Here is a 24,728-nt window from a genome sequence, read left to right on the forward strand (position 1 = left end):
TTATTTAATATATATTTGGCTGTCAGCACCAAATGATTAATTCATTCATTTATAAGACATTAAATGCTTTGGCTGACCAAAGTACAATCCTCCCCCACTCAGCATGCAAAATAACAATGCATCCAGGTGAGAATAAAGAAATGAAGCATTTGGTCAGTTAATGAAAACTGGTTTTAAAATCCAGGAAAGTAATAATTAACATTTACTTGATGATCAAATGTTAGACCACCAACCTCTGTTGTAAACAAGGTTCTGCACTATATCCTGATTAAAGATAATATTTAAGTTATTTCAGAGAGAACAAAGAAATTGCTTTAAAAGTAATCTTAGAAGGGTCACTTCAAAGAAGTACATATTGTTTCAAAAAGATAGTATAGCTGTATATTAAAGGCCTTAGATCAGAGATAAGACACACTTATTCTGATTGAGATAACTTTTAAGTTGTTTAAAAGGGAGCATCTATTCCATTGCCTGGATTACAAGGACCCCATACAGTAAATAAAGACGAAATGTCTGGAATTTTTCTTTTTAGGCATAAATAAAATTCGTAAAAAACAGTTTCTAACTGAAGAAATTATTTATGTCACATAAGTGTGAATTGCCCCTGCGGAGTTTCCCATGTGTAGAACCCAGACAAATTGACATTTGAAATCTCTGTGTAACATAAAGAGAATAAAAATAAAGAATAAATAAATCTTGCAAAATAAATTATCTATATAATCTTCATATAAAGGAATACTCAAATATTCAAACAAAAATTTCAAAATAAGTATCTATATAAATAAATGTATAAATGTTAGACTAATTCCAAAATAATATCTGTCCTTTATTTTTCAGATAAGATGTCCATTGAATGGTAGCCATGAACATGGATCTGTGTATTAAAAAAAAATATTGGGAATCTAAAACATGCTGTATTTGTATGAACATATATATCAGGATGTTAAATGCTATAATTTTGGAAAAGTTAGCAGTATAAATTACTTTGATATAATATAATGTTAAAAACATATTGTGTTTGGTATTGGAATAATCAGAAAATATGGCTTAGATGCATTTTATACATTTTAAGTGAAATACAGACATTTTCTATTTTAACATAAAAAATAATAACACTATTCTTTTTATTTCAGATCTACATTTGGTATTGTCATGTTTTCAAATATGCATTAGAAATATGAAATACATTGCATTCCTATTGAGATACAATAAAATACCAGGATGCTGAATGCTATTTTAGATGAATTTTGAGATAATAGTTAGCAGTGTAAATTTGTATTGATGATTATTAAAATATGCTTATGTCTGATATTGAAGTGATCAGAGGAAATAGCACTATATGATCCTATGAATATTAAACACATAGGCCTAGATTTGGAGTTTTGTCGGTAAGGACCCGCGTAGCTAACGCCGGCTTTTTTCTGGCCGCACCATAAAAATAACTCTGGTATTGAGAGTCCACATAAAGGCTGCGTTGATACCAGAGTTGCTTACGCAAGTGGCCAGCCTCAAAAACGTGCTCGTGCACGATTCCCCCATAGGAAACAATGGAGCTGTTTGAGCTGAAAAAAAACCTAACACCTGCAAAAAAGCTGCGTTCAGCTCCTAACGCAGCCCCACTGTTTGCTATGCGGAAACACTTCCTACGTCTGCACCTAACACTCTAACATGTACCCCCGAGTCTAAACACCCCTAACCTTACACTTATTAACCCCTATTCTGCCGTCCCCGCTATCGCTGACCCCTGCATATTATTATTAAACCCTAATCTGCCGCTCCGTAAACCGCCGCTACTTACATTATCCCTATGTACCCCTAATCTGCTGCCCTAACATCGCCGACCCCTATATTATATTTATTAACCCCTAATCTGCCCCCCACAACGTCGCCTCCACCTGCCTACACTTATTAACCCCTAATCTGCCGACCGGACCGCACCGCTATTATTATAACGTTATTAACCCCTAATCCGCCTCACTAACCCTATAATAAATAGTATTAACCCCTAATCTGCCCTCCCTAACATCGCCGACACCTAACTTCAAACATTAACCCCTAATCTGCCGACTGGAGCTCACCGCTATTCTAATAAATGTATTAACCCCTAAAGCTAAGTCTAACCCTAACACTAACACCCCCCTAAGTTAAATATAATTTAAATCTAACGAAATTAATTAACTCTTATTAAATAAATTATTCCTATTTAAAGCTAAATACTTACCTGTAAAATAAATCCTAATATAGCTACAATATAAATTATAATTATATTATAGCTATTTTAGGATTAATATTTATTTTACAGGTAACTTTGTATTTATTTTAACCAGGTACAATAGCTATTAAATAGTTAAGAACTATTTAATAGCTAAAATAGTTAAAATAATTACAAAATTACCTGTAAAATAAATCCTAACCTAAGTTACAATTAAACCTAACACTACACTATCAATAAATTAATTAAATAAACTACCTACAATTACCTACAATTAACCTAACACTACACTATCAATAAATTTATTAAATACAATTCCTACAAATAAATACAATTAAATAAACTTGCTAAAGTACAAAAAATAAAAAAGAACTAAGTTACAAAAAATAAAAAAATATTTACAAACATAAGAAAAATATTACAATTTTAAACTAATTACACCTACTCTAAGCCCCCTAATAAAATAACAAAGCCCCCCAAAATAAAAAAATGCCCTACCCTATTCTAAATTACTAAAGTTCAAAGCTCTTTTACCTTACCAGCCCTGAACAGGGCCCTTTGCGGGGCATGCCCCAAGAAGTTCAGCTCTTTTGCCTGTAAAAAAAAACATACAATACCCAAGCCCCCCAACATTACAACCCACCACCCACATACCCCTAATCTAACCCAAACCCCCCTTAAATAAACCTAACACTAAGCCCCTGAAGATCTTCCTACCTTGTCTTCACCTCACCGGGTTCACCGATCTGTCCAGAAGAGCTCCTCCGATGTCCTGATCCAAGCCCAAGCGGGGGGCTGAAGAGGTCCATGATCCGGCTGAAGTCTTCATCCAAGCGGGGCAGAAGAGGTCTTCCATCCGATTGAAGTCTTCATACAAGCGGGATCTTCTATGGTCATCCATCCGGAGCGGAGCAGCAGGATCCTGAAGACCTCCGACGCGGAACATCCATCCTGGCCGACGACTGAACGATGAATGACGGTTCCTTTAAATGACGTCATCCAAGATGGTGTCCATCGAATTCCGATTGGCTGATAGGATTCTATCAGCCAATCGGAATTAAGGTAGGAATATTCTGATTGGCTGATGGAATCAGCCAATCAGAATCAAGTTCAATCTGATTGGCTGATCCAATCAGCCAATCAGATTGAGCTTGCATTCTATTGGCTGTTCCGATCAGCAAATCAGAATATTCCTACCTTAATTCCGATTGGCTGATAGAATCCTATCAGCCAATCGGAATTCGAGGGACGCCATCTTGGATGACGTCATTTAAAGGAACCGTCATTCATCGTTCAGTCATCGGCCAGGATGGATGTTCCGCGTCGGAGGTCTTAGGAGTTAATTTATTTCGTTAGATTTAAATTATATTTAACTTAGGGGGGTGTTAGTGTTAGGGTTAGACTTAGCTTTAGGGGTTAATACATTTATTAGAATAGCGGTGAGCTCCAGTTGGCAGATTAGGGGTTAATGTTTGAAGTTAGGTGTCGGCGATGTTAGGGAGGGCAGATTAGGGGTTAATACTATTTATTATAGGGTTAGTGAGGCGGATTAGGGGTTAATAACTTTATAATAATAGCGGTGCGGTCCGCTCGGCAGATTAGGGGTTAATAAGTGTAGGCAGGTGGAGGCGACGTTGAGGGGGGCAGATTAGGGGTTTATAAATATAATATAGGGGTCGGCGGTGTTAGGGGCAGCAGATTAGGGGTACATAAGTATAATGTAGGTGGCGGCGCTTTGCGGTCGGCAGATTAGGGGTTAATTATTGTAGGTAGCTGGCTGCGACGTTGTGGGGGGCAGGTTAGGGGTTAATAAATATAATATAGGGGTCGGCGGTGTTAGGGGCAGCAGATTAGGGGTACATAAGTATAACGTAGGTGGCGGTCGGCAGATTAGGGGTTCAAAAAAATTAATCGAGTGTCGGCGATGTGGGGGGACCTCGGTTTATGGGTACATAGGTAGTTTATGGGTGTTAGTGTACTTTAGAGTACAGTAGTTAAGAGCTTTATAAACCGGCGTTAGCCCAGAAAACTCTTAACTACTGACTTTTTTCCTGCGGCTGGAGTTTTGTCGTTAGAGTTCTAACGCTCATTTCAGACACGACTCTAAATACCGGAGTTAGAAAAATCCCATTGAAAAGATAGGATACGCAATTGACGTAAGGGGATCTGCGGTATGGAAAAGTCGTGGCTGAAAAGTGAGCGTTAGACCCTATTTTGAGTGACTCCAAATACAGGAGGTAGCCTAAAACCAGCGTTAGGAGCCTCTAACGCTGGTTTTCACGGCTAACGCCAAACTCCAAATCTAGGCCATAGTTTTATTAATATCAAATTATAGTGTACATTTTAAAAATATAAAGTCTGTAATCTTCTGTTAGCAGTATAAAATGAATGTTAGGACTGTATTGCTGTTTGTTTGTCATGCTGCCCCCCGATGGCCAAAATCCAGTATTACAGACAAAAAGCATTTGGCTGTTAAAAAAAATGAAATTTCCCAGGGCCAATCCGATAAGACCTCCCAGGTATCCAATGAGAAGGGACAAGCTAGAAGGGCCAATCCGAGACAAGCTTCCGTTGTGCGTTTCAAATTTCACCGATGATGGTACTTAACAAAAAGGGGTGGGGTGATATCAGATGATTTAACCCCAAGCATAGAGAGAGAAAGGGCTAAATCTTGCTAACTTTGGCTAACTTTTGCTAAACTTTGGATGGTGAACTGTTTGCTGAAACCCTGGATGGATAATAACTGCAGTTATTATAAGCAAATAGCTACTTTTTATTCCCCACATGCAAAAAACTCAATTTTTGGTATTCTTTGGTGAAATTGGACCTGTTGAGAAATATTGGAAATTGGATATCGATTTGTTTATTTTTGGTAAAGTATAAAAGGTTGCTAATTACAGGTAAATGTCTAAAACAAAATATATGCATAGTCACTGCAGTTAAATTACAATTGATAGATTAAAGAGCATATTTATATTTTAGAATTATATTCATAGTACTGAATAGTTTTAAGCTTACCTTTTGTGTCTATAGATATTAACTAATAAAAAGAATTCAGGAATTTATATTAATTTTATGGTTTTAGTATATGCATATTGATTGAGGGTTTATTTTAAAGAATAATTATTAAATATATTGTATTATAACCCGGCCATATACTGACACAGCGGTAGTAAAAAAGCAGCGTTATGAGCCTTAACATTGCTTTTTTACTCATAACGCAAGACTCGTAATCTAGCCGCAAGTTCTCTAACCAATATAATGAAACCTGTTTGTAATCAAAATATATTTTCCTGTGTTAATGTTGTATTCACATTTAGATCCTACAGCTAAGAATGTTTGCAGCATTGTTCTCAAAAGAAACTGAGCTATAGGGAATATAATGGTACCTAGTGTCCTTAGATTTCTGAACCTCAAACCGAAGACCAGTTGGTTGTCATGTAAACTGAATTTTACTATAAAAAAAAGCTGCTATAATACATGCCCATACAGATCAAGCCATACCTGTACTTTAGACCTAATTCAAAAAGATACAACAACAAAAATACACAACCTGTATTGATGCAAATTGTAGCCCAATATGTGGGCACTGACTGGGGAATCCCTTTACTGGTGATGCAGTTTTAGCCTATTATTGTACATTCTCACCCCCTCTTTAGCCCCAGCACAACACTTGGAATGTTCAGATTGTAGTAATGGAAACTGTTTCATAACCAGTGTGAGGAAGAAGTTAACCCTTTATCTGTTGCACTAATATGACAAATTGCGGCATTTTACTTGTTTCATGTGTTTAACCATCTGTTTGTTTCTGAAGAGAGCTGTAAGGGTGGTAAGTGTAATTTCAAGATGTGTGAATTTTAGCCAACCCCTGAGGAGGTTAACCTTATCCATGTATCCATTCTCTCCCCCCCCTCAAACACTCGCAATGAACCACAACCCACATATCCATAAATTTAGCTCTTTCTCCCCTGTTACTGAGGAAGAAGTTTTCACACTTATACTGTACTCTCACCTCACTACCTGTCCCCTTGACCCTATCCCCTCACAGCTACTCCCCTCCCTCTCTTCTACCCTTACCACTATACTCACACACATTTTCAACCTCTCTCTCAGCACCGGTATATTTCCCTCATCTTTGAAGCATGCACTGGTCACACCTATCCTCAAAAAACCTTCTCTCGATCCAACCTCCCCATCCAACTACCAACCTTTTTCCCTACTCCCTCTTGCCTCAAAGCATTAAAAGCTAGTATATGCATGCCTATCTCATTTCCTTACATTAAACTCCCTCCTTAAACCACTGCAATCTGGATTTCGTCCCCATCACTCCACAGAGACAGCAATCGTTAAGGTTACCAACGACCTACTTACAGCAAAATCAAAATGCCACTTCTCTCTGCTTAGCCTCCTTGATCCGCCTGCAGCCTTTGATACTGTTGACCACCCTCTTTTGCTCCAAACCCTCCAATCCTTCGGCATTTGTGACACAGCCCTCTCATGGTTCTCTTCCTACCTGTCTAAGCGTTAGGGGTGTCAAAAATAATCGCCATTGTGATGCATCGCGATGCAGCCATTAACGATGCTGCATCGATGCGGTGCAAGATCAGAATCGATTCAGGGTCAGTGACGTCATCGCACAATGTCACGTGACCCCGCCTCTCCCACTGACTGATGTGAGGGCTTAAAGTAATGGCAGACAGAGTAAATATTGATTGATTCTATGTTTTTGAACATCAGCACGCTCAGTGCAGTTGTCTGACAAGCGGACAGCAGCCTCGTGTAACACAGTGAATATTTCCTTTTATTATCGCTTCCCTGTTTACTCACTGTTGCGGTCTCTGCTGCATGTTTCCTCTTTGTCAGACCCCTAGCCCAGCACCAAACGAGCATTTGAGTGTTGCTATTAGATATAGAAAAAGTCAAGTTTTACAAAAGTATCTAATAGCAACACTCAAATGCTCGTTTGGAGCTGGGCTAGGGGTCTGACAAAGAGGAAACATGCAGCAGAGACCGCAACAGTTAACAAGGAAGCGATAATACAAGGAAATAGTCAGTGTTACACAAGGCTACTGTCAGTTGGTCAGACTGCTTCTGCCCTGTCAGATCTCTCCTAGTCTTGAAGCAGGCGACACAGCAGGAGGGCTTCATTAATCACATTCACCCGGCCAGCACCGTTACCTCTAGGACAACTTATTGAAGCCGTTCAGTAAGTGGTTGGTGCAGCTGTTAATAAAGGTTCCGGTAAGAGGAAATGACATAGCATTCCTTCCCAGCTGCAGATCATCACAGACCCGTAATAAACATGTTTAGAGTGCCTACATGATTGATTAGGTGATTTATGTCAGTTTAGAGCCCTAATCATTAACGGTGACACTGCACTGCTCACACATACCATGCATTCCTTTCAAAGCTCTCCAATACCCAGAATACTAGTCTCATATGAGCTTAGGGAGCAAAATAACAGCCCATCTATGATCTAAGTGTAATATGTGGCAGGGTATTGTATTATAGTTGTGCTTTGCATGTGTATATAAATAAATGTATATGTTACATATAAACCTATAGCCTTTTAAAAGCATATCTATTACCTTAAATCTGAATCCATTATTTTCATTAAAAAAAAAAAATCTATATCACACATATCCTATGTTAGTTATGTATTTGGGACCTGCTCTGCTAAAAGTCAATCATTTATACACCTTGGTTCATAAACTGTGCATTATTCCCTGACAAAAGAGGCAAGTCCAGAATTATTATTTAACATGCCAGGACCATAATAACTTATATCCTAGAAACATCCCTTTAGCAATCCCCTTTTTTTTAAAGCAGATAAAATAAAAAAGTGAGTTCTGACTGCTTGAATTTTTTAATGAAAATCATGGGCAGTAATCGTGATGCATCGCGATGCATCGTAGAATCGAATCGTATCGAATCGTTACGATGATAATCGTAATCGAATCGTGAGACAGGTGAAGATGCGCAGCTCTACTAAGCGTACATTTAGTGTAGCCTTCTCTGGGGCTTCCTCTGCCCTATCAACACTTTCTGTTGGGGTACAGCAAGGCTCTGTCCTTGGTCACCTTCTCTTCTCAATCTACACGTCATCATTAGGTTCCCTAATAAAGTCCCATGGGTTCCAATATCATTTGTATGCCGACGACACCCAAATCTACTTCTCTGCACCAGACCTATCGCCTTCCTTGCCCGTGTCACTAACTGTTTTTCTCGCATCTCTTCCTGGATGTCCTCTCACTACCTCAAGCTAAATTTCTCCAAAACTGAGCTCCTTATTTCCCCCCCTTCTTCCAAAATCTCCACTCCCAATCTCTCTATAACTGTCAACAACTCCGTCATTACTCCTACACCGCATGCCCAATGTCTTGGGGTCACATTTGACTCAGATCTTTCTTTCACTCCTCACATTCAGTCTGTGGCTAAATCCTGCCACCTTAAAAACATCTCTAAAATTAGACATTTCCTTACACAAGACACAACTAAGATTTTAATCCACTCTCTTATCCTTTTCTGTCTTGACTACTGCAATTATGTCTTCTCTGGTCTCCCTAGCTGCCGCATAGCTCCTTTACAATCCATAATGAATGCCTCTGCCAGGCTTATCTTCCTTACACATTGCTCTTCATCTACTGCACCTCTCTGCCAATCCCTTCACTGGCTTCCTCTTGCCTCCAGGATTAAACAAAAAATGCTCACTCTGACACACAAAGCCCTCAACTGCACTGCTCCCCCCTATATCTCAGACCTTGGCCTCTATGTATCAAGCCGTCTACTTACCTGCAATTGCCGGCCCAATACGCTCGCCTAAGCTCGCCTACCATCGCCACCGCGGAACTGAATACGTTCGCCAAAGTTATCAAGAAAGCTGTCAAGTAGCCGTGCACCAAGTATGGTGGGATGAGCAGCGGACTGTTGTTAACTGACAGTCATCGATCTCCCTGCTCATCGGCTTCTTCGCAGCTTTATTGCTAGCCTGTCACTAAGCACCCACACTAAACTATACTGTTTTACCCCCTAAACAGCCGCTCCCGGAGCCCCCCGCACCTAAATAAAGTTATTACTCCCTAAACCGCTGCTCCTGGACCACGCTGCAACTATAATAAATATATTAACCCCTAAACCGCTGCTCCCAGACACCGCCACCACCTACATTATACCTATTAACCCCTAATCTGCCCCCCCTACACCGCCGCCACCTATATTAAAGTTATTAACCCCTATCCTGCGGATCCCGGACCCCGCCGCACCTAAATAAATTGTTAAACCCCTAAACCACCGCTCCCGGATCCCGCCGCAACTAAATTAAATGTTTAATCCCTAAACCGCCGCTCCCGTACCTCGCCGCAACTAAATGAAATGTTTAACCCCTAAACCACCGCTCCCGGACCCCGCCGCAACTAAATTAAATGTTTAACCCCTAAACCGCCGCTCCCGGACCCTTCCACCACCTATATTAAACTTATTAACCCATAAACCTAAGTCTAACACTAACACTAACACCCCCCTAACTTAAATATTATTTAAATAATTCTAAATACATATTACAATTATTAACTAAATTATTCCTATTTAAAACTAAATACTTACCTGTAAAATAAACCCTAAGATAGCTACAATATAACTAATAATTACATTGTAACTATTTTAGGATTTATATTTATTTTACAGGCAAGTTTGTATTTATTTTAACTACAATAGCTATTAAATAGTTATTAACTATTTAATAGCTACCTAATTAAAATAACTACAAAATTACCTGTAAAATAAAACCTAATCTAAGTTACAAATACACATAACACTACACTATCATTAAATTAATTTTAAAAATTAACTACAATTACCTAAAATTAATACAATTAAATAAACTAAACTATAGTTCAAAAACAAACACTAAATTACAGAAAATAAAAAAAATTACAAGAAGTTTAAACTAATTACACCTAATCTAAGCCCCCCAATAAAATAAAATAAAACCCCCAAATAATAAAATGCCCTACCCTATACTAAATTACAAAGTAATCAGCTCTTTTACCAGTCCTTAAAAGGGCTCTTTGCGGGGCATTGCCCCAAAGTAATCAGCTCTTTTACCTGTAAAAAAAATACAACCCCCCCCAACATTACAACCCACCACCCACACACCCCTACTCTAAAACCTATCGAAACCCCCCTTAAAAAAACCTAACACTAACCCCCTGAAGATCACCCTAGCTTGAGCCGTGTTCACCCAGCCGGGCCGAACTCTTCATCCAAGCAGGGCAGAAGAGGTCCTCCATCCAAACGAAGTCTTCATCCAAGCAGATTCTATCAGCCAATCGGAATTAAGGTAGGAAAAATCTGATCGGTTGATTTAATCAGCCAATCGGATTGAAGTTCAATCCGATTGGCTGATTGGATCATCCAATAGAATTGACCTTGCATTCTATTGGCTGATCCAATCAGCCAATCGGATTGAACTTCAATCCGATTGGCTGATTACATCAGCCAATCGATTTTTCCTACCTTAATTCCGATTGGCTGATAGAATCCTATCAGCCAATCAGAATTCGAGGGACGCCATCTTGGATGACGTCATTTAAAGGACCAGGCATTCAGTGTTAGGACGTCATTGGAAGAAGATGGCTCCGTGTCGGCTGGATGGAAGATGGCTACACTCCGCTCCGGATGATTGAAGATAGAAGACGTCACTTGGATGAAGACTTCGGCCGGATGGAGGACCTCTTCTGCCCCGCTTGGATGAAGAATTCGGCCTGGCTGGGTGAACATGGCTCAAAGTAGGGTGACCTTCAGGGTTTTTTTTTAAGGGGGATTTGGGTGGGTTTTAGAGTAGGGGTGTGTGGGTGGTGGGTTGTAATGTTGGGGGGGGGGGTTGTATTTTTTTTTTTTTACAGGTAAAAGAGCTGATTACTTTGGGGCAATGCCCTGCAAAAAGCCCTTTTAAGGGCTGGTAAAAGAGCTAATTACTTTGTAATTTAGTATAGGGTAGGGCATTTTATTATTTTGGGGGGCTTTTTTATTTTATTAGGGGGGCTTAGATTAGGTGTAATTTGTTTAAACTTCTTGTAATTTTTTTTTTATTTTCTGTAATTTAGTGTTTGCTTTTTTTGTACTATAGTTTAGTTTATTTAATTGTATTTAATTTTAGGTAATTGTAGTTAATTTTTTTAATTAATTTAATGATAGTGTAGTGTTAGGTGTATTTGTAACTTAGGTTAGGTTTTATTTTACAGGTAATTTTGTAATTATTTTAACTAGGTAGCTATTAAATAGTTATTAACTATTTAATAGCTATTGTACTTAGTTAAAATAAATACAAAGTTGCCTGTAAAATAAAAATAAATCCTAAAATAGCTACAATATGATTATTAGTTATATTGTAGCTATCTTAGGGTTTATTTTACAGGTAAGTATTTAGTTTTAAATAGGAATAATTTAGTTAATAATTGTAATATGTATTTGGATCCTACTCTCCTCCTCTTTTGTTGCCACCTCACATTCCCGTTTACAGGACTTCTCCAGACTGGCTCTCATCATGTGGAACTCCCTGCCTTGCTCCACAAGACTCTCCCCTAGTTTTGAAAGCTTCAAGTGCTGCCTAAAGACTCTACTCTTCAGGGATGCATACAACCTACACTAACCTTTCTTTATACCAGTTCTTCTCCTCCATTGCTATCCCCTTGAACCCCCTTAGCATGTAAGCCTAAGAGCCCAGCTGTTTGTAGATCACCTTCTTAAGAGCTGACTACAACAATGCGCTTCTTGGTCTACCCATTTGATCCCTATAAATGTTTCCTTGTATACCGCCTATGTTTATAGCGTTGCAGAATCTGTTGGCACTCTACAAATAACCGATAATAATAATAATAAAGTTCCTTTTTGTTTTTACTGCAATTTATAAATAAATTATGGAATTTTATTGCAAAATTCAACGTCCTCACCTAATTTTATTGCCACTTTAAGATAGTGTAAGTAAATGGGGCATACATTCATTACAGGAAACTTATAGTATATATAGTTATATATTTACAAAAGGGGAAATGTCTTGATCGATAAGGCTCAAGGGAAATGCAGTAAAGTATTGGGAGGAGTTTGTGTAACCAGACCTGAGAGGATAGAACTATGACCATAAGAGACACATATCCGTAGTGATGAGTACCATTTTATATTTATGATTATGCAGGATTAATAGTTCATTATTCTGCTTATTGCCCATGGCTTGTAAATTTCTGTTGAATAGCATACAAAATTACAGAAAAGAATGTTAGAATAGACATTAACCCCTTGAGTACTAACGACGGTTCTGAGCAGTCGCAGAGTTTCCCACTCTGGTGCTAACAATGGCTCAGAGCCGTCCCTAGCACTCTCCCACATTGAGGGAGATCTGGGGGCTCCCAACCATTCCTACCCTGGCGATCGGGCCTGTGTAGTGACAGGCATCACCGGGGCTTCATGGTTTGAGTGGTGACATCCCGCGCAAAGACGTGATGACGTCACAGCACAACTTTATTTAAAAATGACAATGACAAGTATAGGGAAAGGGGGCATGCTGCTTAGAAGCCTGCATCTCAGGCATCTAAGCAGCTACAGACCCCCAAGACCCACCATTGGAAAGGTAATCGCCTATCCTTTCCAACGGTGTAAATCTTGGGCATCTGAAAAAAAGTAAAAAAATATATATTTCAAAAAATAAAAAATCCTTACATCAGCTTAGCACCCAGCTGGGGAAGTGCTTAGCACTCAAAGGGTTAATGGGAGGTAAAATGACTTGTGGTATAGAGTCAAAACCACAAGATATGTTACATAGATCTCTTGCACTTTTACTGTTACATGTTCTTCAAATAAGATTAAAGTTGGATTATAACTGTGTCTCCTAGATGCTTCCATTTCACAATAATAGCACTTACAGTTGACCAGAATAGATTAAAAAAGGCAGAAATTTCACAAACTGCCTTGTGGCAAAGGTGGCATCCTATGACCGTGGCACATTAAAAGTCAATGAGCTCTTCAGTATGACCCATTGCTCTGTCAATGTTTGTCTATGGAGATTTCATAGCTATGTACTGTATTTTATACAGGTGTTAGCAATGGTTAAAGCTGTAACACTTACATTTAATAAATATTTGGGGTGTCCACAGACTTTTGGCAATATAGTGTAGTTATTTAGGGTCAGTAATGAAACAATAACAGGATCTGTGAGTTGGAGCAGTCAATGTTTGCTTTAAAATGTCCCACTAAACTCTTAGAACCTGCCACTAACCTGGGAAGTACATTTTCAAAGATCTATTAAATGTTTTGTGGTTCTATTTAGAACTATTTTTTTCCCTCTCCTATCAAATTCAATCGTCAATCCATTGTGTAAATCATCCTTATAAAACCATAGCATACAATCCCACATAATCCCCCTCTTAGACCCAGACACTATACGATCTATTGATGGGAAGTACCTGAACTAAAGATGTATCTGATACGTCTTAGGGATTTAGCTCCTTGCCATTTTGTATTTTCCTTTCTTTAAACTGTACGGGCATTCCATTTTGTCATTGTATAGAACATGGCCATAACCAATGATGGTGCTAGATCGTTGTTGAGGATGCTTTTCTTCCCGAGCATCAAAAGTATCAGTGTATCTAATTATTCAAAGTAATATATTTCTTACATTGTTATTGTTCTACACAGATGAACAAATAGCGGGAGAAGGCATATTAAAATGTTTTTAAAAAAATAAGGTAGGGATAGGTCAGAGATAAAATATGGAGTTTATCTCTTTATTGTTTGCACTGTTATATGTACCATTATGGTTAATTTTTGCTTGTTTTCTTATGTATAATATATATTTCTACAGTTTTGTTCTTATTGTTTCTATTTGAATATGACCCATTGCTCTGTCAATGTTTGTCTATGGAGATTTCATAGCTATGTACTGTATTTTATACAGGTGTTAGCAATGGTTAAAGCTGTAACACTTACATTTAATAAATATTTGGGGTGTCCACAGACTTTTGGCAATATAGTGTAGTTATTTAGGGTCAGTAATGAAACAATAACAGGATCTGTGAGTTGGAGCAGGCAATGTTTGCTTTAAAATGTCCCACTAAACTCTTAGAACCTGCCACTAACCTGGGAAGTACATTTTCAAAGATCTATTAAATGTTTTGTGGTTCTATTTAGAACTATTTTTTTCCCTCTCCTATCAAATTCAATTGTCAATCCATTGTGTAAATCATCCTTATAAAACCATAGCATACAATCCCACATAATCCCCCTCTTAGACCCAGACACTATAACGATCTATTGATGGGAAGTACCTGAACTAAAGATGTATCTGATACGTCTTAGGGATTTAGCTCCTTGCCATTTTGTATTTTCCTTTCTTTAAACTGTACGGGCATTCCATTTTGTCATTGTATAGAACATGGCCATAACCAATGATGGTGCTAGATCGTTGTTGAGGATGCTTTTCTTCCCGAGCATCAAAAGTATCAGTGTATCTAATAATTCAAAGTAATATATTTCTTACATTGTTATTGTTCTACACAGATGAACAAATAGCGGGAGAAGGCATATTAAAATGTTTTTAAAAAAATAAGGTAGGGATAGGTCAGAGATAAAATATGGAGTTTATCTCTTTATTGTTTGCACTGTTATATGTACCATTATGGTTAATTTTTGCTTGTTTTCTTATGTATAATATATATTTCTACAGTTTTGTTCTTATTGTTTCTATTTGAATATGACCCATTGCTCTGTCAATGTTTGTCTATGGAGATTTCATAGCTATGTACTGTATTTTATACAGGTGTTAGCAATGGTTAAAGCTGTAACACTTACATTTAATAAATATTTGGGGTGTCCACAGACTTTTGGCAATATAGTGTAGTTATTTAGGGTCAGTAATGAAACAATAACAGGATCTGTGAGTTGGAGCAGGCAATGTTTGCTTTAAAATGTCCCACTAAACTCTTAGAACCTGCCACTAACCTGGGAAGTACATTTTCAAAGATCTATTAAATGTTTTGTGGTTCTATTTAGAACTATTTTTTTCCCTCTCCTATCAAATTCAATTGTCAATCCATTGTGTAAATCATCCTTATAAAACCATAGCATACAATCCCACATAATCCCCCTCTTAGACCCAGACACTATACGATCTATTGATGGGAAGTACCTGAACCAAAGATGTATCTGATACGTCTTAGGGATTTAGCTCCTTGCCATTTTGTATTTTCCTTTCTTTAAACTGTACGGGCATTCCATTTTGTCATTGTATAGAACATGCCATAACCAATGATGGTGCTAGATCGTTGTTGAGGATGCTTTTCTTCCCAAGCATCAAAAGTATCAGTGTATCTAATTATTCAAAGTAATATATTTCTTACATTGTTATTGTTCTACACAGATGAACAAATAGCGGGAGAAGGCATATTAAAATGTTTTTTAAAAAATAAGGTAGGGATAGGTCAGAGATAAAATATGGAGTTTATCTCTTTATTGTTTGCACTGTTATATGTACCATTATGGTTAATTTTTGCTTCCTCAAAATCTATGGTCTAGAACCACCAGACAATTTTATTACAAGGACAGAGACTCATATTTTGCATTAACCTTTTCCTTTACTGCTCGACAGCCATTCAATGTAACAATAAATAGTTTAAACATTTAACATAGAAATCACATAAATGAATATAGTGACCAATGAAATACAGCCCTGAATGGTGTGATCTAAAGCAGACCAATCAGAAAAGTTAATTCTGTTATAAACTGTCCACATAGTATCCCAACTGACTCTTTTCACTCTGCTGCTCTCAAAGATTAGTATATTTTGTGAGCTCAATATTTGTGAAAATGTAATCTTGTTTTCTTATGTCTAATATATATTTCTACAGTTTTGTTCTTATTGTTTCTATTTGAATTTTATTTCTTTATTTCTTTCATTTTTATTATTTTTAATAAAGTTGTTGTGCTTATATTGTATTTTCTTTTACTTTTTATCTTTTCTCTTTATTTCCTATTCTTCATTTCTTTTCTGTTGCTTTTTACCTTTTATTTTCATTGAATTCCTAGTACTCCGCTTTGTGTTGTGCTCTCTTGGTCGGCTCACTGTTGTTCTCCTAGTCTTGAGAAAGGCCCTTTTTTTGAGGGCAGAAACGCGTTGACATATTGGTAAGCATTACTTTAATCTTTACTTCATTCTCATATTGGATACACTATGTTGTGAATTTCTTTTTTTACAGGGACACTTTTTAGGATACCATAGGAGCAGCTGACAGGTGCTAGGATCCAATCAGCTACTTCAGCAACCACACTCAGGAATTTGGATCTGTTAAAGTAACTAACATTGGAAGGAATCAATTTCCTCACTTTCACCTTGCTTTTCATCACCCATTTTTTCCATTTTTTTGTTTTGATTGACTTATTTTTGTTCTTCACTAACATTTGTTGATCAACTTTTTGAATACTTTTTTGGATTATATTTTATATTTTATTTTTTATGTTATTGCATATTGTGTATTTTATTTTTTATGTTATTGCATATTGTGTATTTTATTTAATTATATCTTAACCTCACTGGATTAAGTAGCTAGCATTTTTATATCCATTTGCACTCACTCACTATTTGATTGTATCTATACAATTATTTTGCTACCCCCCTTTTTTTGCACTGCAGTGCATTTTTCTATTTTTTGCAACACTATTTTTGTAACACTAATTTTGAACACTATTGTTTGTATTATTGTTTATTAGTTTTTTGCTTGATGCACTTGCTACAGTTGTACTTAGGCTAATTCTGTTTTATTAGTATACACTCTTATTCTGGTGTACCACTCACACTGATCACCTGTTATTGCCTCTGTTTTTATTGTAATTATCAGCTTTGGCCCTTTGAGCCGCTTCTGTAAGATATTCCTGTATTTGTAATTTTATTTATATGTGCTTTTTACATTTTTTATATATAGTCTTTTATTACTGATGCTTTTTAACATGGTTCATTAAATAATCTTCTTTTATCTCTCTGTGAGTATATTTATCCCTTGGCCTCTTGTTGGCGCTGTATTCACTTCTTACTACTTGTGCATATTTTTTGGAGGTTGGTTAGGATCTCTGTTTGGATACAGCTTGGGGATTACCTTAGCGCTTGTACACACACCCTTTTTCACTGTTGTTCTTAGGCCAACATTTCCTGTTTCCTCCTGCGCTTGCGACCACGCCCCCATTTTGTGATGCAGCTGTCTTCTCTCTGATGCTCCGTCATCTCTCCCGCCCATTATTCTCCTCACAGGACTTCTAGAGAGATTGCAACATTTGTTGCTTTTGTTTCCTCAGTAGTTGTATATTTTAAGCTGAAAATTGTATCGTTTTTTTTGTCCCACAAACTTTAATCTTCTGTTTTTAGTGAATTTAGTTTATTTCTCAGTTTATTTTAACAACTTCATTCTTATTGCATTCCTTGTAGTTTTTAATTTTATTGATTGTGCCTTAATATTAATATATGTCTCAAGTAGAGTTACATTCCTTACATTCCTTTTCTGATGAGCCAGTTAAGAATATATTAGATAGTTATTTTAAGGAATTAAAACAACAGTTTCCGACAATCATTAATTGTCAGTAATAATCCTGGTTCACCCAGGAAAGCTTCCAAAAAGATGAAACATTTATATAAGAAATTCAAAGCAAAAAATGTTGGTAAAGGCGCTTCTAGTCTGCAAAGATCAGACAGAGGAGTTAATTATTATTATTATTATACTTTATTTATGAAGCACCATCATATTCCGCAGCGCTTTCCTTGGATACAGTTCATTTAAATAAAACAATAATATAAAACTTCTAAGACTAAGAGACAGGACAGAATTTACAAACACATACAGGAGGAATCGAGGGCCCTATTCCCGTGGGAACTTACAATCTAGAAGGGTAGGAGGTTGAGAAACAGGAGGCGAGGACTGCAAGATTGAGAAAGATGCTAATGCAGAGTTAGATGAGGGAAATGTTGTTAGGTAAGAGAAATATTATTGAGTTGGGTGGTAGGCTTCTTCAGAGAGCATTTAAATGAAGAAAGATTAGGGCAAAGCCTGACAGCACGACGGAGAGTGTTCCAGAGGGTAGGTGCTGCACGACAGAAGTCTTGCAGTCTAGCATGAGAGGAGGTGATAGTCGCAGATCCAAGGAGCAGGTCATTGTTGGATCTTAGTGGGCGGGCTGGAATATACTTGTTGATTAGAGAGGATAGGTAAAGGGGAGCGGTGTTGGTGAGCGGTTTGTATGCAAGGGTGAGAATTTTGAATTTTATTCTGCTGTGTATGGGGAGCCAATGAAGGGACTCGCAGAGAAGTGCAGCAGATACAGAGCGACGGGAAAGGTGGATCAGCCTGGCAGAGGCATTTAGGATGGATTGAAGGGGGGAGAGGTGGGAAAGAGGAAGGCCAGTAAGTAGGTTATTGCAGTAATCAAGTCGGGAAATAACAAGAGAGTGAATTATTTGCTTTGTGGTGTTAGCGCACAGAAAAGGTTGAATCTTGGAAATGTTGCGTAGATGGTTGCGGCAGGATGTAGAAAGCGATTGGATATGGAAGGCAAAGGATAGATTTGAGTCAAGTGTAACTCTTAAGCAACGGACTTGGGGCAAAATGGTGATGCCGTCAACAGGGATAGAGAAGTCACAAGTCGGCGTAGAGCTTGAGGGGGGGGATAAGAAGGAGCTCAGTCTTGGACATGTTAATCTTTAGGTGGTGAGAGGCCATCCAGAAAGAAATACCAGATAAGCAGTCGCAGACATGAGAAAGGACAGAGGGAGAGAGAGCAGGGGTGGAGAGGTAGATCTGAGTGTCATCAGCATAGAGTTGATATTTGAAGCCATAACTGTTGATAAGATTACCCAGTGAAGAAGTATAAATGGAGAAGAGTAGAGGACCCAGAACAGATCCTTGAGATACTCCAACAGACAGAGGCATTGGAGAGGAGGAGTCGCCGTCAAATGACACAGAAAAAGACCTGTGAGAAAGATAAGAGTGAATCCAGGAAAGAGCAGTGTCACAGAGGCCAAAAGAGCTAAGGGTCTGTAGGAGGAGGGGGTGGTCAACTGTGTCGAAGGCAGCTGAGAGGTCAAGTAAGATGAGTATGGAGTAGTGGCCAATATTTTTAGCAGAGAGAAGATCGTTAGTAACCTTGGTAAGGGCAGTCTCAGTTGAGTGTTGGGGGCGGAATCCAGATTGCAGGGGGTCAAGCAAGGAGTTGGCGGACAGGAAGTGGGTTAGACGATTGTAAACTAGTTTTTCAAGGAGTTTTGATGTTAAGCAGTGATATGGGGTGGTAGCTTTCAGGAGATTTAGGGTCAAGGAAGGGTTTTTTGAGTATGGGAGTGACTTTTGCGTGTTTAAAAGAAGATGGGAATGAGCCGGTAGAAAGAGATAGGTTGAAGATGTGGGTAAGAGCAGGAGTGAGGGTGGAAGATAGGGAGGGTATTAGATGGGAATGGATAGGATCGAGCGGGCAGGTAGTGAGGTGTGAGGAAGATAGTAAGGAGGAAATTTCATTCTCAGTGGCTGGATTGAAGATGCAGAAGGTGGCAGAGGGCGTAACTGGGCCTGTTGATGGAATATTGCAGGTTGGTGTTGGGATGTTGCTCCGGATAGAACGCATTTAAAAAGTAGTCTGCCAGGTCTTGAGCACTAAAGACAGATGAGGGGGGTGGAGCAGGAGGGTAGAGGAGAGAATTAAAGGTGGAGAAGAGTCGTTTAGGGTTTGAGGAAAGAGTAGATATAAGAGAAGAGAAGTAGGTTTGCTTGGCTAAGTGAAGGGCAGAAGTGTATGAACGAAGAATAAACTTATAGTGTATGAAGTCAGGTTCCGACAGTGCGGATCAGGTCCGACATACCTCGCTGAATCCGGAGAGCAATACGCTCTCCATATTCAGCACTGCACCAGCAGCTCACACACAGCCCCCTGCCACCATCAGGGGGTGTCAATCAACCTGATCGTACGCGATCTGGTTGAATTCCGGTGATGTCTGTCTGCCTGCTCAGAGCAGGCGGACAGGGTTATGGAACAGCAGTCTTTAGACCGCTGTTTCATAACTGCTGTTTCTGGCGAGCCTGCAGGCTTGCCAGAAACACGGGCCCTCAAGCTCCATTCGGAGCTTGATAGATAGGCCCCAGAGTCTCTACATCTGAGTCTTCGGACTCCAATATGGATACTGATAATAATTCTTGGCAGTCTATTTATACCCCAGAATTTTCAGATACTTCATCTTCTGATTATACCTCTAAAAGTTAAAAAAGCTAAAAAACTTACAAAAGTTAAACAATTGGATAAAAAAATCTTTTGATTGATAATGAGGGTTTTGAGTATTTAGATCCAGAAGATCTCCAGCACCCTCGATCATCTAATTGGAGACAAGTGAAATACTAAATCGTCACACTGGTATTTTGAAATCTGAAAAGGATTTATCCCAATTTGAGGGTGATAAGATCCATACCAGTTGGAAAAGAGCTCCAACAATCGGTAACAAACTGGTTAGAAGCCATTTCGCAGGAGAAAACCAAGCAATAAAAATGTATTTGGCACATATCCCTGTGGCTCATGTAGCTTTTGTAAACACATCCACAATGAGAGAGAATTTGGTACGCTCATAGGTGGAACCAAGAGGATGTACGGGTTCGCCATTTGTAGAACTAGGAATGTTGTGTACTGCTTATTATGTGTTTGTGGCAAAAGGTATATAGGAATCACCACTCCTGAGTTACACACCAGGTTGGGTGAACATATAAATAGCATCAAAAACTGTGAGGTTGACAAGAAGAAGGACAGAAACCTAACACCTGTAGCTCGACACTATCTCAAATCACATGGTACTAAACCAGATTTGAAAGTATCAGTCCTACAAGTAATTAAACCCGGTATAAGGGGTGGAAATATAGAAGAAATGCTGCTGCAAGCGGAATGCAGGTGGATTTTTTGGCTAAATACCCTTACCCCATTGGGTTTAAATGAACATGATGGTTTTGGCTCATTTCTTTAATGAATCATAACTTTTTGCATATTGAATAAATCCCTTCCCCATGTTTTCATAGGTTAGAATGATATGATGATACTGATATCAATATGATTCCTATGACAAGATAATGTGCTAATTGTTATTCCTACATCCTTTTAACAATTATTGGAATTACTTCTATCACTATATGGCCGGATTATAATACAATTTATTTAATAATTATTCTTTAAAACAAACCCCCATTAAAATGTATATACAAAACAATTAAAATCAATATTTTATTCCTAAATTCTTAATATTAGTTAAAGTTATAAACACATTGAATTATATTTATAGAAACCAGATTATGAATCAGATGATACACACTTATGCTGTTATAATGTAATATTCTTACAAAGATCATTAAAAAAATATACCTTTACAATTTACCTTATTCACAATGTATTACATTAAAATACCACAATGAAATTCCAGAGTATGGATCACTAACTTTAACATTGCTTGGTTAAACAATATAACAAGATGCTTTAACAGCCAATTTATCTGAGCTGAAATAAACTCTTTTTAGCTACAATTAAATCAAGTTCTAAAATTTTTATAGTTGCAAATAACTTAATGCACATCAGAGAGATTACTTACAATAATAGGCCTGACTTAGAAATATGAAATACAAAGGACCTTTGTTTCATAACTGCTGTTTCTGGTGAGCCTGCAGGCTTGCCAGAAACACGGGCCCTCAAGCTTTATTCGGAGCTTGATAGATAGGCCCCAGAGTCTCTACATCTGAGTCTTCGGACTCCAATATGGATACTGATAATAATTCTTGGCAGTCTATTTATACCCCAGAATTTTCAGATAGTTCATCTTCTGATTATACCTCTAAAGTAAAAAAAAGCTAAAAAACTTAAAAAAGTTAAACAATTGGATAAAAAAAACTAAAGTTAAACTGGTTGATAATGAGGGTTTTGAGTATTTAGATCCAGAAGATCTACAGCACCCTCGATCATCTAATTGGAGACAAGTGAAATACTAAATCGTCACACTGGTATTTTGAAATCTGAAAAGGATTTATCCCAATTTGAGGCTGATAAGATCCATACCAGTTGGAAAAGAGCTCCAACAATCGGTAACATACTGGTTAGAAGCCATTTCGTCAGGAGAAAACCAAGCAATAAAAATGTATTTGGCACATATCCCTGTGGCTCATGTAGCTTTTGTAAACACATCCACAATGAGAGAGAATTTGGTACGCTCATAGGTGGAACCAAGAGGATGTACGGGTTCGCCATTTGTAGAACTAGGAATGTTGTGTACTGCTTATTATGTGTTTGTGGCAAAAGGTATATAGGAATCACCACTCCTGAGTTACGCACCAGGTTGGGTGAACATATAAATAGCATCAAAAACTGTGAGGTTGACAAGAAGAAGGACAGAAACCTAACACCTGTAGCTCGACACTATCTCAAATCACATGGTACTAAACCAGATTTGAAAGTATCAGTCCTACAAGTAATTAAACCTGGTATAAGGGGTGGAAATATAGAAGAAATGTTGCTGCAAGCGGAATGCAGGTGGATTTTTTTTGGCTAAATACCCTTAACCCATTGGGTTTAAATGAACATGATGGTTTTGGCTCATTTCTTTAATGAATCATAACTTTTTGCATATTGAATAAATCCCTTCCCCACGTTTTCATAGGTTAGAATGATATGATGATACTGATATCAATATGATTCCTATGACAAGATAATGTGCTAATTGTTATTCCTACATCCTTTTAACAATTATTGGAATTACTTCTGTCAGTATATGGCTGGATTATAATACAATTTATTTAATAATTATTCTTTAAAACAAACCCCCATTAAAATGTATATACAAAACAATTAAAATCAATATTTTATTCCTAAATTCTTTATATTAAAGTTATAAACACATTGAATTATATTTATAGAAACCAGATTATGAATCAGATGATACACACACTTATGCTGTTATAATATTTTTACAAAGATCATTAAAAAAATATACCTTTACAATTTACCTATTCACAATGTATTACATTAAAATACCACAATGAAATTCCAGAGTATGGATCACTAACTTTAACATTGCTTGGTTAAACAATATAACAAGATGCTTTAACAGCCAATTTATCTGAGCTGAAATAAACTCTTTTTAGCTACAATTAAGGCAAGTTCTAAAATTTATATAGTTGCAAATAACTTAATGCACACCAGAGAGATTACTTACAATAATAGGCCTGACTTAGAAATATGAAATACAAAGGACCTTTGTCTAGCAAATAAATTATTTAGCAATAACAATGACTAGTAAACTACACAGACTATGAACATGAGCTCAAAATACAAATTATGCTCTTTTAAATTTACCAGTTGTAATTTAACTATTTCCTTAAAATGCCTTTGATTTAAATATTATATATATTTAACAGTTTCTTATACTTTACCCAAATAACCAAATCAATGTTTCAGCTTCCAGAGTTTCTCCAATATGTCCAATTTCACCTCATAAATTAAAGGAGGTATCTTTGAAAGATGGATAAAAATTAGGCCCAGATTTGCTTATAGTGACTGTGTTCCAAGGCAACAGTTTGTCAGTCAAAATTCAGCAGCCTCTTTTTTCTCTCTTGCCTGGGGTTATATCACCTGATATACCCCCACACATTTTTAGTCTAATCATTGGAGAAACTGGGATGATAGGCCCTTCTATGCTTGTCTCTGATTCGGCCTCGGATCTGAACATCTCATAGGTTATTTTGGGAAACGCCTCCCTGAGTAGCCAAATGCCTTTTGGTTGTAATACCATTTCTGATCTATAGGTGGCGGCAGACAGCCAGAAATGCAGTTTTACTATCAAATATTGCTGCAGTTTAATATAGATTCATATATATTTTTACAATGTACTATATTTTCTAGTATTAATAAGTCACATGTTCCATGTGTATTGGACCACGTCATACCACTCACCCTGAGCATTTCAAGACTACATATGATATATTTCTCATAATACAAAGTAATTCTTATACATTTAAAATATATGGGTATTTAAAAGGATTTTAATACTTTTAGCATGGATCTAATTAATATCTCAGTTATCATCTTAATATCACATACATACCTTGAGATCAGCAATCAGATGTGGTTTCATATTTATTACTATCCCATATAAATATTTAATATATGTATATCTCTTGCTGAGTGTATAACACATATGATATTATTTAAAACACCAATTATATATGTACATCATATATAAGAATATGTTATCCATTAAATTTATTACAAACCTGAAATGCATTTCTCAGATCAATGGAATAAAACATTTTTATACAAGATTGAAAACCATACAAGTTGTACTTTTAAAAATGAATTTCATTTACAATGCAAAACATGTGTCTCTGATAGCCAGCACAGATGTTTTATCTGAGGTTTAGGGGCAATTAACAGGTCTGTGCTAATTACTGTATTCTAGAATTTCTGTTTGCTTATCTGA

The sequence above is a fragment of the Bombina bombina genome, chromosome 2 (assembly GCF_027579735.1).
Source record: "Bombina bombina isolate aBomBom1 chromosome 2, aBomBom1.pri, whole genome shotgun sequence".
In the NCBI taxonomy this organism is placed as follows: Eukaryota; Metazoa; Chordata; class Amphibia; order Anura; family Bombinatoridae; genus Bombina; species Bombina bombina.